Genomic DNA, 13,708 nt, shown 5'->3' on the forward strand with positions numbered 1-13,708 from the left:
AAGTTTTCAACTACTTATTGTTTTCCTTGCATGCAAAAGCTGGGGAATTTGCACACTTTTATAATTACTCTCCTTTCTTTTTTTTTTTTCCAGGTGTTTCAGTTTTTCACAAGTGAAAAGATGGTTTGTTAATCCAAACTGATACACTGTTGTGGAAGAAAAGACAAATTTTAGAAACATTATTCAAGCCTGATTAGGCTAACAAGATAAATCATTATTTGCTTAGACATTTTAGCCTAGAGGTCACCAGATAAGCATTGCAATATCCACAGTAGCCAAGTTTAAGTTTGATTTGTTTGTGAAGACATCACGTAAATATTGCTCTAAAAGCAAATTTTTTTCTTTGTGTATCCCTCCAATCTAACTGGACTGACTAGTAATACAGGTTGTGATCCTAGAGTGGAAGACACTTCTCAGTAAATAAACATGTGATTACTTTCCTCAAGGATGTGTTTGATTGGGTGGCCACAGGTAAGGACACCAAAAGAGATCTACAATTTTGTTTTGTTCTTACTGTGGATTAGCTATGCGTCCATGTCTGGGCATTGGACAACAAAGGAGTTGTATTTTCCTCGTGTAGATCAGCTATTCAACTGGTTAACATTCTTTTGGAATTTGGAGATAAAGGGCAATGTAAAAACATTTTCAATGTATCATAAAACCCTTTCATTTTTTTGTTTATAAAAACCACCCAATCTAGTATCAGTTTCAGAAATACTTCACTGCTCAACTTCCCATATTCTGAAGTAGGTAAACACGGAGCGCAAGTTTAATTGTAATCACCCCGATGTTGTACTTTAGAATGCAGGATCCACCAAATTCCATTAATCTGAGTTTTGGAGGCCTTCAGAGGAGGAGAAACCGGAATATGAACTGGGCCTTATTTGACCAGAAAGTCTCTGTCAGCCAGAACTCATGTGATAAAGCTCTCCAAGCCATTGTCTACAGTGACTCCTGAAGTGACTGAGGTGAGGCTGACTGAGAGTGCTGGGTGGCTTGGGAGTGAAGGCCAAGATCAGGATTGTCGTACAGCCTGCAGGAGGATGTAGGTCACTGGAGGCAGTGAGTAAATCTGCTTGCAGGGACTGAGACACAACACGGCTGTCCACAGGCCTGTCCACAGGCCTCTATGCTGACTTTGGAGACTCCACTAGGCCACAGGAGCCTAAGGGAGGAAGTGGGACTGGAGCACAAAGAGAAAGGAGACAAGAACAGAAGGGTCATGGGCAGGAAAAAAAATTATGCAAGATTTTTGTGAGCAGAAGAGCTGGGGAACTTAGTGGGAGTAGCCAGGGCAAAGTGATTCAAAAGTTATTGAAAATAATAAGAAATGAGGGGCACCTTGGTGGCTAAGTCGGTTAAGAATCTGACTTCAGCTCAGGTCATGATCTCATGGCTTGTGAGTTCAAGCCCCGCATCAGGCTCTGTGCTGACAGCTCAGAGCCTGGAGCCTGCTTCAGATTCTGTGTCTCCCTCTCTCTCTGCCCCTCCCTCACTCACATGCTATCTCTTGCTCTCTCTCAAAAATAAATAAACATTTTAAAAAAATTTTTTTAAAGAAGAAAGTAATAAGAAATGAGAAATTTGTTTTATCATCTCTATCATTTTAAACAATGGTAAATATAATTCATATTTTATAAAATTTGGTCTGTCAGGACTACGGATGGTTACTAGGTATTTATTTTCTATTTGCCACAGTTGAGAACTATGAAGGAATAAACATAAAGGGGTCTGCAGAAGTTATTTATGTGAGTTGATGCACTAAAATCTTAATTGCATGGATATCAATCAAATACTTTTTCAAAAAGGCATAGTTGAAACCACATACTTGAAATCAGTTCTTTGGGCTCAGTAAGTGTTGTTAAAAGATACTAAAGGTTTTAAATTAGTAATACGTTCAAAAATATAAAAAGGTATACAGTACAAGGACTAACTCTCATACCATCCCCATCCAGCCAATTCTCACACAAGCACAAAATGTAACCACTTTTATTAGCTACTATTTTTTCCTTCAGGAATAGAAGGTCCCAGAATGCCCAGCCACTCTTGTCAAGATTAAAGTTACTCTCAGCTGGCTCCACACAGGGATGAGACATAATGACCAAACGTCAGGATGGTAGGGGAAGTCTAAGGTGTCAGGACAAGCACCTGGTTTCTACCTGGATTACACTGCTGGACCCACTGAGTAAGGTGCTAGTCCCCCATCTCTCTGTCTACCCCCTTCCCCATGTCAGCAGCACCCTAGTGTCTGTAACAGTGAGGAATATAACCCTTTACACCCACCATTGCTCCGTGGATCCTCCTGTTTCTCTCCCATGGGTCTGGGGCACAGGAAGCATTTGTACTCTGGCCTTTTTAACCTCAGTTCTCTGAGCAGGTGTTCGTTCTCTCGTGTAAAGGAAAAGCAACCTGCTCCCAGCTCTACCTCTGGAACAGTGAAAATTAATATTTGATCTGTCTCATATAATTAGGTAGACAAATAGAAGAAAGATATGATTTCTGATTCATAAGATGCAAAAAAGGAGTTTGAAAATCAGGCAGAAATAGTTGGAGACAGAAAATAAACACATTTTCTCAGTCTCCCTACACAACCTTGAATGAGCTGATACCAAGATATCATGGAGTACAAAACAAGAATGTTCTTTTCCTTGGCATAGCCACCATAGTAGGACAGATGTCTCCACACTCCTTATCTTCATATTTAGATGATGTTACCAGCTGTCTACCTGGTCTTGCTCCAAACCCTTCTGCACATAGCTTCCTGGATAATCTCTCTCAACATCTGTAACCACCTACCCTCATTGAGTAAAAGAGTACCATTCAACAGGACAGTTTCTTCTTCCAAAAAGAACTGTACTATAATTTGTGTAGCAGTCAACACTTGTTTTTATCTGCCTGGAGTCTTTTCCTTTGGGAAGTCTCTTATCTTCTACTCCATGTGTTCCAAGAAGGCTACTGGGAAAGGCATAGGATAAAGCTGGGTCTGAGTGTCTCCTGAGAGTTAGACTCTTGAGGAAGGTACACAAGGTTAAAAGGCCACTGGAACAGATTGCCTGGATGGCCAGCTATGGGGAACAAGTCCACAAGCTTGCTGCTAGGTCCTCAGAGGCACCCCTGTCCCTGTGCATCTCAAGGCCTGCTTCTTCAGTTCTGCCCTCAATTTCATCGGCTAGCCAGTATCTTGCCAGGTTTATTAGTTTCCTAGGGCTGCCATAACAAATTCCCACAAACTAGATGGCCTAAATATTTATTCTTTCACAGTTCTGGAGGCTAGAAGTCCAAAATCAAGGTATTAGCTGGGCCACGGATTTTAGGGAAGAACCCTTTCTTGCCTCTTCTGGTGATTCCTGGAGTTTCGTGGCATTTCTTGGCTTGCCGTTACATCACCCCAAACTCTGCCCCATTGTCACATGGCCTTCTTCCCTGTGTATCTGGGTCCATCTCCCTTTCTCTTTTCTCTCAGGGGAACACCAGCCATTGAATTTAGGGCCCACCCAAATCCAGTATGACGTCCTCTTAACTAATTATGTCTGTAAAGACTCTATTTTCAAACAAAGTCATATTCTGAGGTTCCAGGTAGACGTGAACTTCAGGAGAACACTATTCAGCCCACTATGCCAACAAACTTTCTTGCTAAGGCTAACAGACACAGTTTTGGGTGGAAGTGATCCTTTCTCCATCCCACCCATATTGTAACTGGTTCGTCTATCACACCATCTATCTGTCTACATGTGTATCCTCCCTTTCTAGCCTGATGGCAGGAACTATGTTTTACTCATCCTTTACCACAGGTTCTATCTCAAAGTGATACTTGCACATCTTTGACTAAGGAAAAGCAGACAGAAATGCTCTATTCAAAGTATTTATGAAACCTATACTGTGTAACCCAGAAACCCAGGAGCCAGAACTAAGAAAAGTAAAAGGAAGGAAGCTATAGTTCTTTGACAAAGAAATCACATTGTTATTGAAATTGGATTTTATTGTTATTGTTATTATTATTGGATTTTAGTCTGTTAGAGTCACTATTTATTTTACCTACATATGTTAAGAAAAACTTTCCAACACCTGGAAATGAGGGGGAAAAAATACTGTGTGACCTTTCAATGTCATACTTCAGTACTATTTAATAAGCCCATTCTAGAGTACTCTGATGCTCTAGGGATACTCTGTCTAATATGGTGGCCACTAGCCACATGTGGCTATTTAAATTTAAATTTTGATTAATTAAATAAAAAATTCATTTCCTTATTTGTCCTAGCCACCTTTCAAGTACTCACTAGCTACGTGTGGCCAGTGGGTACCATATTGAACAACACAGAAGAGACTATATCCATCATCTCAGAAAGTTATATTGGACAATATTACTCTAGGGAACTTTATATACTTACTGTTTATTAGGGTTCGAACTCCTGAAAAGCCAGGTCTTGCGGTAGGCAATCTCTAGAAGCTGGAAAAGGCAATAAAATAGGTTCTCCTCTAGAATCTCCAGAAGGAACACAGCCCTGCTCATATCTTGATTTTAATACAGTGTGACTCTTTTTGGATATCTGACCTCTAGAACTGTAAGATAAATCTGTATTGTTTTAAGCTCTCTAGTTACAGTAATTTTTTTATAGCAGCAGTAGGAAACTAATATAGGTGTTAACTTGCAGAACATTGATAAATTGCAAATGATGTCTGGTATAGTTGAAAAGATAATTCCAAAGGTTATAGTTTTTTCACTCTATAAGATATTAACCAGTTTTGTTTTAGTTTTTGGCTTTTGATTTTTGGGTTTTTGTTTGCTTGTTTTGGGTTTTGTTTTGTTTTGTTTTGTTTTTTTAGGCTGTGTAACCTTATTCTTTTTTTTTTTAATTTTTAACATTTATGTATTTTTGAGACAGAGAGAGATAGAGCATGAACAGGGGAGGGTCAGAGAGAGGGAGACACAGAATCTGAAACAGGGTCCAGGCTCTGAGCTGTCAGCACAGAGCCCAATGCGGGGCTTGAACTCAGGGACCGCGAGATCATGACCTGAGCCGAAGTCGGCCGCTTAACCGACTGAGCCACCCAGGTGCCCCTGTGCAACCTTATTCTGACATTCTTTTTTTCCATAACAGTTTCTTATTTCTTCCTCGGAACTTGCTTTATTATCCTGGCTACCTCATTGACTGTATCCTTGATACTTGCTTACCATATATTATAACAGCCATGGTTTAATAGTTTCAAAGTTAGATGCTGATACGCATCAAGAAAAAACAGACATAGAACTTTGAGATTTTTTCCAAATGTCAGAAAAGCCTACACAATTTATATAGTGGTGAATCTGATTAATATAGTTAGTTTACAATTTAAGTGAATATATTTGATATTCTACAACAAATATAATTTTTTGACTAAATGTAACCAGCAGACAATTACATTCCAGGGAGAAGATATAAAGAACTTTGTCTTGGGCGCCTCGCTGGCTCAGTCAGTAGAGCATGTGACTCTTGATCTTGGGGTCATGAGTTCAGGCCCCACATTGGGTGTAGAGTTTAGTTTAAAAAAACAACAACAACAAACTCTGTGTACTATTTTTCAAAGAGAGCAAATAAATCTTTCATGGTGAGTGGCATTTAAAACAAAACAAAACAAGACTTTGGGGCACCTGCTTGGGTCCATAAGTAGAGCATGTGACTCTTGATCTCCGAGTCATAAGTTCAAGTCCCACATTGGGTATGTAGATTACTTAAAAATAAAATCTTAAAAAAAAAAAATTTGCCTTAACTTTGAACAAACAACCCAACATAATTAACACTAAATATGTAACTAAGAACAAATATAACTAAGAACAAACTTCTTCCCTCTTTTTGCAAATATAACAAAAACAGAGCCTGTACCAATTTCAACAAGACCTTTTCTCACCTGTCTGGTCTCTTTGTTCCTTGTGCTCAAGGAATTGCTGCAATATCAATGTTCTCCAAGGCTTATAGAGACCAGTACACTGAAATAGCAAAGTACTTGACTTTTTCCTCCCCTAAGCCTTTCAAACACCATTGTGACCAATGGTTATTTATATTTTTAACCAAAAACTAGATGAATCAAAGTTTGGTAGCTTATTATTTCAAATTCCACAACCTCTTAAGTTGCTCACAATCCATAAACATTGAAGACATATTTTTGTGTACACACAAAAATAACCCCCCAACATACACACAAAAAAAAACACTAAAAACTAAAAACAAACAAACAAACAAACAAACCCTCTGTCCTCTCTCCTTAGCCCTGACATTCTTCTCCCATGCCATTAAATCCTCCCTCTGGAAGAAGCAGACATAGACATATCAGAATCAGCTAAGGAGCTTTTTTCAAAATTCCCACACCCAGCTGCCCACAACTACTCTATCCTGATACACTACCCCAAAGGGGTATTGCCAGAATCTGCATAGTTTAAAAATCTATAGGAGGAAGAGGAAGAGAAGCAAGTATACAAAACACAGGTTGTAGGTGGGTATATTAAGTTAGATAAAACAGAATCCAAAAGGTCTCACTTTCTAGCCCACTACAGCTTCCTTTAACCCAGAGTGACCTTTCTAAAATGCTGATGGTCCACTGGTGTCATACTATAATAATCTCTAGTAGTTTCCACTGCTGATCAGATTATCACAAACTGACCTGAGGCAATTAGGCAATTGACTAGCTCTTGGGTTTTGGGTTTGTTTTTTTGTTTTGCTTTTGTTTTTGGTGTGTGTGTGTGTGTGTGTGTGTGTGTGTGTGTGTTAGTTTTTTAATTTATTTTGAGAGAGACAGCATGTGCCAGCACACTACTGGGGGAGGGGCAGAGACAGAAGGAGAGAGAGAATCCCAAACAGGCTCCGTGCTGTCAGCACAGAGCCCCAACATGGGGCTCGAGCTCACAAACCATGAGATCATGACCTGAGCTGAAACCAAGAGCTGGACACTTATCTGACTGAACCACCCAGGCACCCCCTGACTGGCTCTTTAATAAATATCTATAGCCACCATGAGATAGGTCAAACGTCTTGCATGGTAGGTTCATACTGGGTGGATACAACACTCTGGTGGCACAATCTTCTAACCTTCTAGCTGAGAAAATGATAGCATCCCCTGGGAAGAAGGCACTCAGGACCAGTAGCACTCCAGACCTACAGCCTGTCCCAGCACTGCCTACTAGATTCTTCCACCTTCTTCAGATAAGGTTCACAGGATGAATATAACCTTTCTAGCCAACCATTTACCTTATTTCTAACATCCAATTATCCAAATACCAGTTAACAAAACCTTATGATGAAGTTTTAGAAAATTATTTGAAATGCTTATGGAACTAATTTTGAAGTTCAGATTCATGATTTGGATTCTTCAAATGTAAAGTTGGGGCACCTGGGTGGCTCAGTCATTTAAGTGTCTGACTTTGACTCAAGTCATGATCTTGCAGTCCATGGCTTTGAGCTGAATTGGGCTCTGTGCTGACAGCTCAGAACCTGGAGCCTGCTTCAGATTCTGTGTCTCCCTCTTTCTCTGCCCTCCCCTGCTCACACTGTCTCTCTCTCTTTCAAAAATAAATAAACATTTAAAAAAGGGTGCAAACTGACTACATCTAGGACATAGATAATAGTTAAATATGCTTAAATATATCATATCGTTTTTACTAAATATCTAAAGTATTGTAAAGTAAATCACTACACAGAAAACAACATAGATTAAGACCAAACACCCCCTTCATCTCTGCCATCCCTTCCCCAACACACACATGCATATACACACACACTCTTATGCAACACACACCAAGCTGCTCCCTGCTCTTAGAATTTGGCAGCCATCATCACTTTTCTGGCCTTTCCACATGCTGCTTCTTGCCCCTACTTCTCCATCTGACCAACCTCTTCTCTTCCTTCAAGACCCACTTTGGAGATCTCCTATTCAGAATCCTTTGGAAACCCCTTCCTTCCCAGCCCTGTGGATTTGCCCACTGCCTCATCCACCTCCTAATGGCCTCTAGTGCAAACCTCTCCATTTATACCTTCACAACTGTACTGTACTTGTCATTATCATCTGTGTCCATCATTGGACAGGGCACATGATAAGAACCGTAATTCATTGTCTTCTGACCGCCATTGACACCAGGCACATAGTAGGTATTTAGTAGATACATGTTGTAGAAAATAAAAGTGAAGGTCCTAGAGCATTTCACTTTTTTACCTCTTTTCTGCCAAAGAAGAGCAGAGAACTTCCTAACTGTTCTCAGCAAATGCCATTTCTGAGAGACAAATCTGTTGCATATATGTTGTTCTTTCTAGGAAAGTGATTCTCAAAATGTCATAAAACACCAAAGTTCTTAATGTTATTTCATAACACTTTTTACCTAGGTTCTAAAAACTCTTCATGGAATCTGTGTATATTAAAATGTGACTTACATTCAAAGTAACAGGTGTAGAGAATTGATGCAGAATTTCGTTTTAGCACTTCCTATAATGATTCACCAAAAGCTGAAAACCTCTGTTGTGGGCAAGCCTAATTGTATAAAGCCTTCTAAGGCTACCACCACCTGTACTAGTTAGGTTCTGAAAAATAAACCTATGTTTTAAAAGAAAATGATTTTTGTCCCAGAAAGACCTAGGAAATCCTCCAAGACAGTTTTAATACAACATTTTAAGAGTAGAATTGGAAATGCATGATGAGTAAAAGGGTTGTACTTTTCTCATCAGATAAATTGGCATTAGATTTCCTAAATAAGTAGTCCATGGCCTTCTTTTGGAAGAATGATCACCATCAAATATATTTAGCTTACTTTGAAAGTAAAACAGCCCTACTTACCCACAAAGTTTCTATGAAGAATTCTGAAATCCATGTGAAAATATTTTGTAAACAATAACATCCTCTCTAAATGAAGGCCTATAAAGACCATTCTATTACTACTAATTATCAGCAGTAGTTATTACTACAACTGCTGCTGCTACCACTACTAACAACAATAATAATAAAGCAGCAGCTAAGTTCTATTTAGTTTAGTTGCTTTCTCATTTTAGGCTAATAACTTTATATCACACACTGACCCTAAAATGTGAAATTTGGGTTTATAAAGAGAGCAAAGAAAGATGGCCATCTAAATATGCCAGGCAATAGTTCAACATACATTCGAGATAATTTTCTAACACAGACACATTTAGATCTGGGTCATCAGTAAGATTTCTTGTTCTTTAAATGAATTTTAATACATTAAGAGATAAGACTTGATAAGCAATAAACAGCCTTTCCTAAATAATCCTGTAACTAATGGTTATACCATATGCCATCATAGTTAACCTTGTTTGCTTTTCTTTAAATAAATGCCTTGAATGTTACATAACTTAAAATGCAGCAATTATGCTCATCCAAAATATTACTTACTTGGCAAGTTACCTCAAACTATTTTCTGAATAAGCACTTTACAGGAGCAAAGAGTTTTCACCTTAACCTACCATCATTCCTATGTGGAGAGAAAGAGAATGAATGCCAGGTTTCTTGAATGCCTAAGCCTCAAAAATCTAAATAAGAGATGTCTGTTTCAAGGGAAGAAATAAGTGTCTTAAAAGAATAACTTACTTACTGGGGTGCTTTGGTGGCTCAGTTGGTTAAGCATCTGACTTTGGCTCAGGTCATGATCTTACAGTCCATGGGTTCAAACCCTGTGTCAGGCTCTGCACAGATAGCAGAGCCTGCTTTGGACCGTCTGCCTCCCTCTCTCTTTGCCCCTCCCCCATTTGTGTGCACTGTCTCTCAAAAATAAATAAACATTTAAAAAAGAAAAGAGTAGCTTATTTACCAAATTTTATTAAAATAGGTAATTACTAATGCTTATTTTTTTATTTTTCATAATCTTGATCATAACAAATATTATTAATAGTAAATAATAGTAAATACTATTAATAGTCAAATAACTAATGAAATCATTCTATGCGGCAAATGAAAGAAATGGCATAAAAGAGGGATACCTGACTGGCTCAATCGGTAGAGCATACAACTCTTGATCTTGAGGTTGTGAGTTCAAGCCCCACATTGGGCTTGTAGAGATTACTTTTAAAAAAAAGATGTTTTGGCACAAAAACAGACACAGAGACCAATGGAATAGAATAGAAACCCCAGAACTAGACCCACAAACGTATGGCCAACTAATCTTTGACAAAGCAGGAAAGAACATCCAATGGAAAAAAGAGAGTCTCTTTAACAAATGGTGCTGGGAGAACTGGACAGCAACATGCAGAAAGTTGAAACTAGACCACTTTCTCACACCATTCACAAAAATAAACTCAAAATGGATAAAGGACCTGAATGTGAGACAGGAAACCATCAAAACCTTAGAGGAGAAAGCAGGAAAAGACCTCTCTGACCTCAGTCGTAGCAATCTCTTACTTGACACATCCCCAAAGGCAAGGGAATTAAAAGCAAAAATGAATTACTGAGACCTTATGAAGATAAAAAGCTTCTGCACAGCAAAGGAAACAACCAACAAAACTAAAAGGCAACCAACGGAATGGGAAAAGATATTTGCAAATGACATATCGGACAAAGGGCTAGTATCCAAAATCTATAAAGAGCTCACCAAACTCCACACCCGAAAAACAAATAACCCAGTGAAGAAATGGGCAGAAAACATGAATAGACACTTCTCTAAAGAAGACATCCAGATGGCCAACAGTCACATGAAAAGATGCTCAACGTCACTCCTCATCAGGGAAATACGAATCAAAACCACACTCAGATATCACCTCACGCCAGTCAGAGTGGCCAAAATGAACAAATCAGGAGACTATAGATGCTGGAGAGGATGTGGAGAAATGGGAACCCTCTTGCACTGTTGGTGGGAATGCAAATTGGTGCAGCCACTCTGGAAAGCAGTGTGGAGGTTCCTCAGAAAATTAAAAATAGACCTACCCTATGACTTAGCAACAGCACTGCTAGGAATTTATCCAAGGGATACAGGAGTACTGATGCATAGGGGCACTTGTACCCCAATGTTTATAGCAGCACTCTCAACAATAGCCAAATTTTGGAAAGAGCCTAAATGTCCATCAACTGAAGAATGGATAAAGAAATTGTGGTTTATATACACAATGGAGTACTACAGGGCAATGAGAAAGAACAAAATATGGCCCTTTGTAGCAACGTGGATGGAACTGGAGAGTGTGATGTTAAATGAAATAAGCCATACAGAGAAAGACAGATACCATATGTTTTCACTCTTATGTGGATCCTGAGAAACTTAACAGAAACCCATGGGGGAGGGGAAGGAAAAAAAAAAAAAAAAAGAGGTTAGAGTGGGAGAGAGCCAAACATAAGAGACTCTTAAAAACTGAGAACAAACTGAGGGTTGACGGGGGGTGGGAGGGAGGGGAGGGTGGGTGATAGGTATTGAGGAGGGCACCTTTTGGGATGAGCACTGGCTGTTGTATGGAAACCAATTTGACAATAAATTTCATATATTGAAAAAAATAAAGTAGGGAACCCAGGGGGGTGCCTGGGTAGCTGGTTAAGTGTCCAACTTTGGCTCAGGTCATGATCTTCGGTTCATGAGTTCAAGCCCCATGTCGGGCTCAGAGCCTGGAGCCTGCTTCAGATTCTGTGTCTCCCTCTCTCTCTGCCCTCCCCCTGCTTACGCTCTGTCTCCCTCTCTCTCTCCCTCTCTCAAAAATAAATAAACATTAAAAATAATAATATAAATTAAAAAAATTATAAAGTAGGGAACCCAAGGATGCCGGGCTGGTTCAGTCAGTAGGGCGTGTGACTCTTGGTCCTGAGTTTGAGCCCCATGTTGGGCATGGAGCTGAAAGAAACGAAGGAAGGAAGAGAGGAAGGGACAGAGAGAGAGGAAGGAAGGAAGGAAGGAAGGAAGGAAGGAAGGAAGGAAGGAAAGAAGGAAGGAAGGAAGGAAGGAAGGAAGGAAGGAAATGGAATAAAGAAAGAAGGAAGGAAGGAAGGAAGGAAGGAAGGAAGGAAGGAAAGAAGGAAGGAAAGGAGAAAGGGGTAAGTAGGGAACCGAATTTGGCCTAATAATGATGAAAAAAAGTTCCAAAATACTTCTATCGTAAGACATTGTCCTGAATGTTGCTGACATTTTACCCAAAACTTTGTTATTGACATGCTGGAGTTTGCAAGGTTAGCCATTACAGGATTCGTAACTGAGCACAGAAAGTCTGAATAACAAAGTCCTGCACAGCACTAACAAAACAAAAGGCAATTTAAGGCAGACTTGGGCCTTGTCTTATGAGGCATTTCCTCAAAGATCTGATTTATCCCTCCTCTCCTTGAGCTCATTAACCTTAAGCTCCTTAAACTTAACACTTTAAGCTCCTTAAATTTTTACACTAGTACAGCATTTATCAAGTAGGCATGCAGTACATTGTTAGGAACTACATTCAGTTTAAGGACAAATAACAAATCTACTAAATGATATGGAACTCCAGTTATGAGCATTCGAAGGGTCTTTATCATGTAAAGCATCAGTACTCACATTTTACAGAGAGGTTAAGTGACTCATGTGAAGCCTCAAAAACACCCAGGGACTAGATTCTCCTTTAAATATCTATACTCCAGGGCACTTGGGTGGCTCAGTCGGTTGAGTTGAGGGTCCAATTTTGGCTCAGGTCATAATCTCACAGTTCGTGGGTTCAAGCCCCACATCAGGCTTTCTGCTCTCAGCACAGGGCCCACTTCAGATCATCTGTCCCCGTCTCTCCCTGTCCCTCCCCCACTTGCACACACACACACACACACACACACACTCTCTCTCTCTCTCTCTCTCTCTCTCAAAAATAAATAAACATTTTAAAAAATAAAAATAAATGTCTGTATTTCAGCATCCCTAAAAGAAAACCAGCTTGAAATTCCTTCTCACCCTTCTTTCTCCTCCATGATCAGGTCTCCTCCATGAGAAATACTAGCTATATCAAACCCATCCCATACTTACTAAAGCATGATGCTTGCTATACAGTGAGGCACTACTAAAATGAGTAAGAAATTGCCATTGCCATAAAGAATTTCAGTATAGAATAAAAGACAACTGCAAATACAAAAGTAGATTGAATATCAGAAAGCACAAAGTGCAAAGTTCAGAAAAGGAATATGTTTACATCAGCTGCAGTGATTAAGAAAGGCTTAAGGGAAGGGTAGTATTTGAGATAAGCCTTGAAATAATAAATGGGATTTTGACAGTAAAGAATGAGGAAAGGACATCTCAGTCTGATTAAAGCATAGAGTTCAGGTGTTTGGAAACTTTTCTGCTCGAGATACAGGTTATAAACATTTCCCAAGGGCATAGGTAAATTAGGCTGCCTGCCATATACAATTCCAAATGACCCCCTCCCTCTCTCACTTCCAGGAACATATATCAGCATGCAAATGAGTGAGAATGATCTTATAATAGATAATCTTCCATCTGCTTTACTTTTTAAAGGAAATCACTTGCTAAATTTAATATAGTTTTTAGTCAAAAATGCTTGCTACACCCCATGATGGATGGCAATTACAGGTTAAGAACCACCAGTGTGATGGGAAGTAAAGGTGAGAAACATTGGTCAGAACTATTCCTGGGTGATCTGGAGTACAAACCACAGCATGTAAACAGTGAAGAGATATGATTCAGGCGGCATCTGGGAAGATTATTCTAGAAGGGTGGAGAAAGGGATAGCACAGTTAGGAAGTTATTGCAAAAGTCCCAGTTACTTAGAGGTAATAGAGGCCTAAATGAAGA

At 39.4% G+C, this 13,708-nt stretch overlaps 1 protein-coding gene and 1 long non-coding RNA gene across 2 annotated transcripts in view; one reads left to right on the top strand and one right to left on the bottom strand.

Annotated features, from left to right (window-relative positions):
- LOC122226472 (aldehyde oxidase 2) overlaps positions 1-445 on the top strand; it is an 87,168-nt gene extending 86,723 nt beyond the window's left edge. Inside the window, exon 36 of the mRNA XM_042949657.1 lies at positions 94-445. The gene's annotated coding sequence lies outside the window, so the exon portion shown is untranslated. The remainder of the gene's footprint in view (positions 1-93) is intronic.
- The window catches only part of LOC122226473, a 16,599-nt gene continuing 2,891 nt past the window's right edge, over positions 1-13,708 (bottom strand). Inside the window, exons 2-4 of the long non-coding RNA XR_006205645.1 lie at positions 4,389-4,447; positions 2,284-2,427; positions 1-146 (exon numbers count right to left, since the gene is read on the bottom strand). This is a non-coding gene — a long non-coding RNA (uncharacterized LOC122226473). The remainder of the gene's footprint in view (positions 147-2,283; positions 2,428-4,388; positions 4,448-13,708) is intronic.

The sequence above is a fragment of the Panthera leo genome, chromosome C1 (genome assembly GCF_018350215.1).
Source record: "Panthera leo isolate Ple1 chromosome C1, P.leo_Ple1_pat1.1, whole genome shotgun sequence".
Taxonomy (NCBI): domain Eukaryota; kingdom Metazoa; phylum Chordata; class Mammalia; order Carnivora; family Felidae; genus Panthera; species Panthera leo.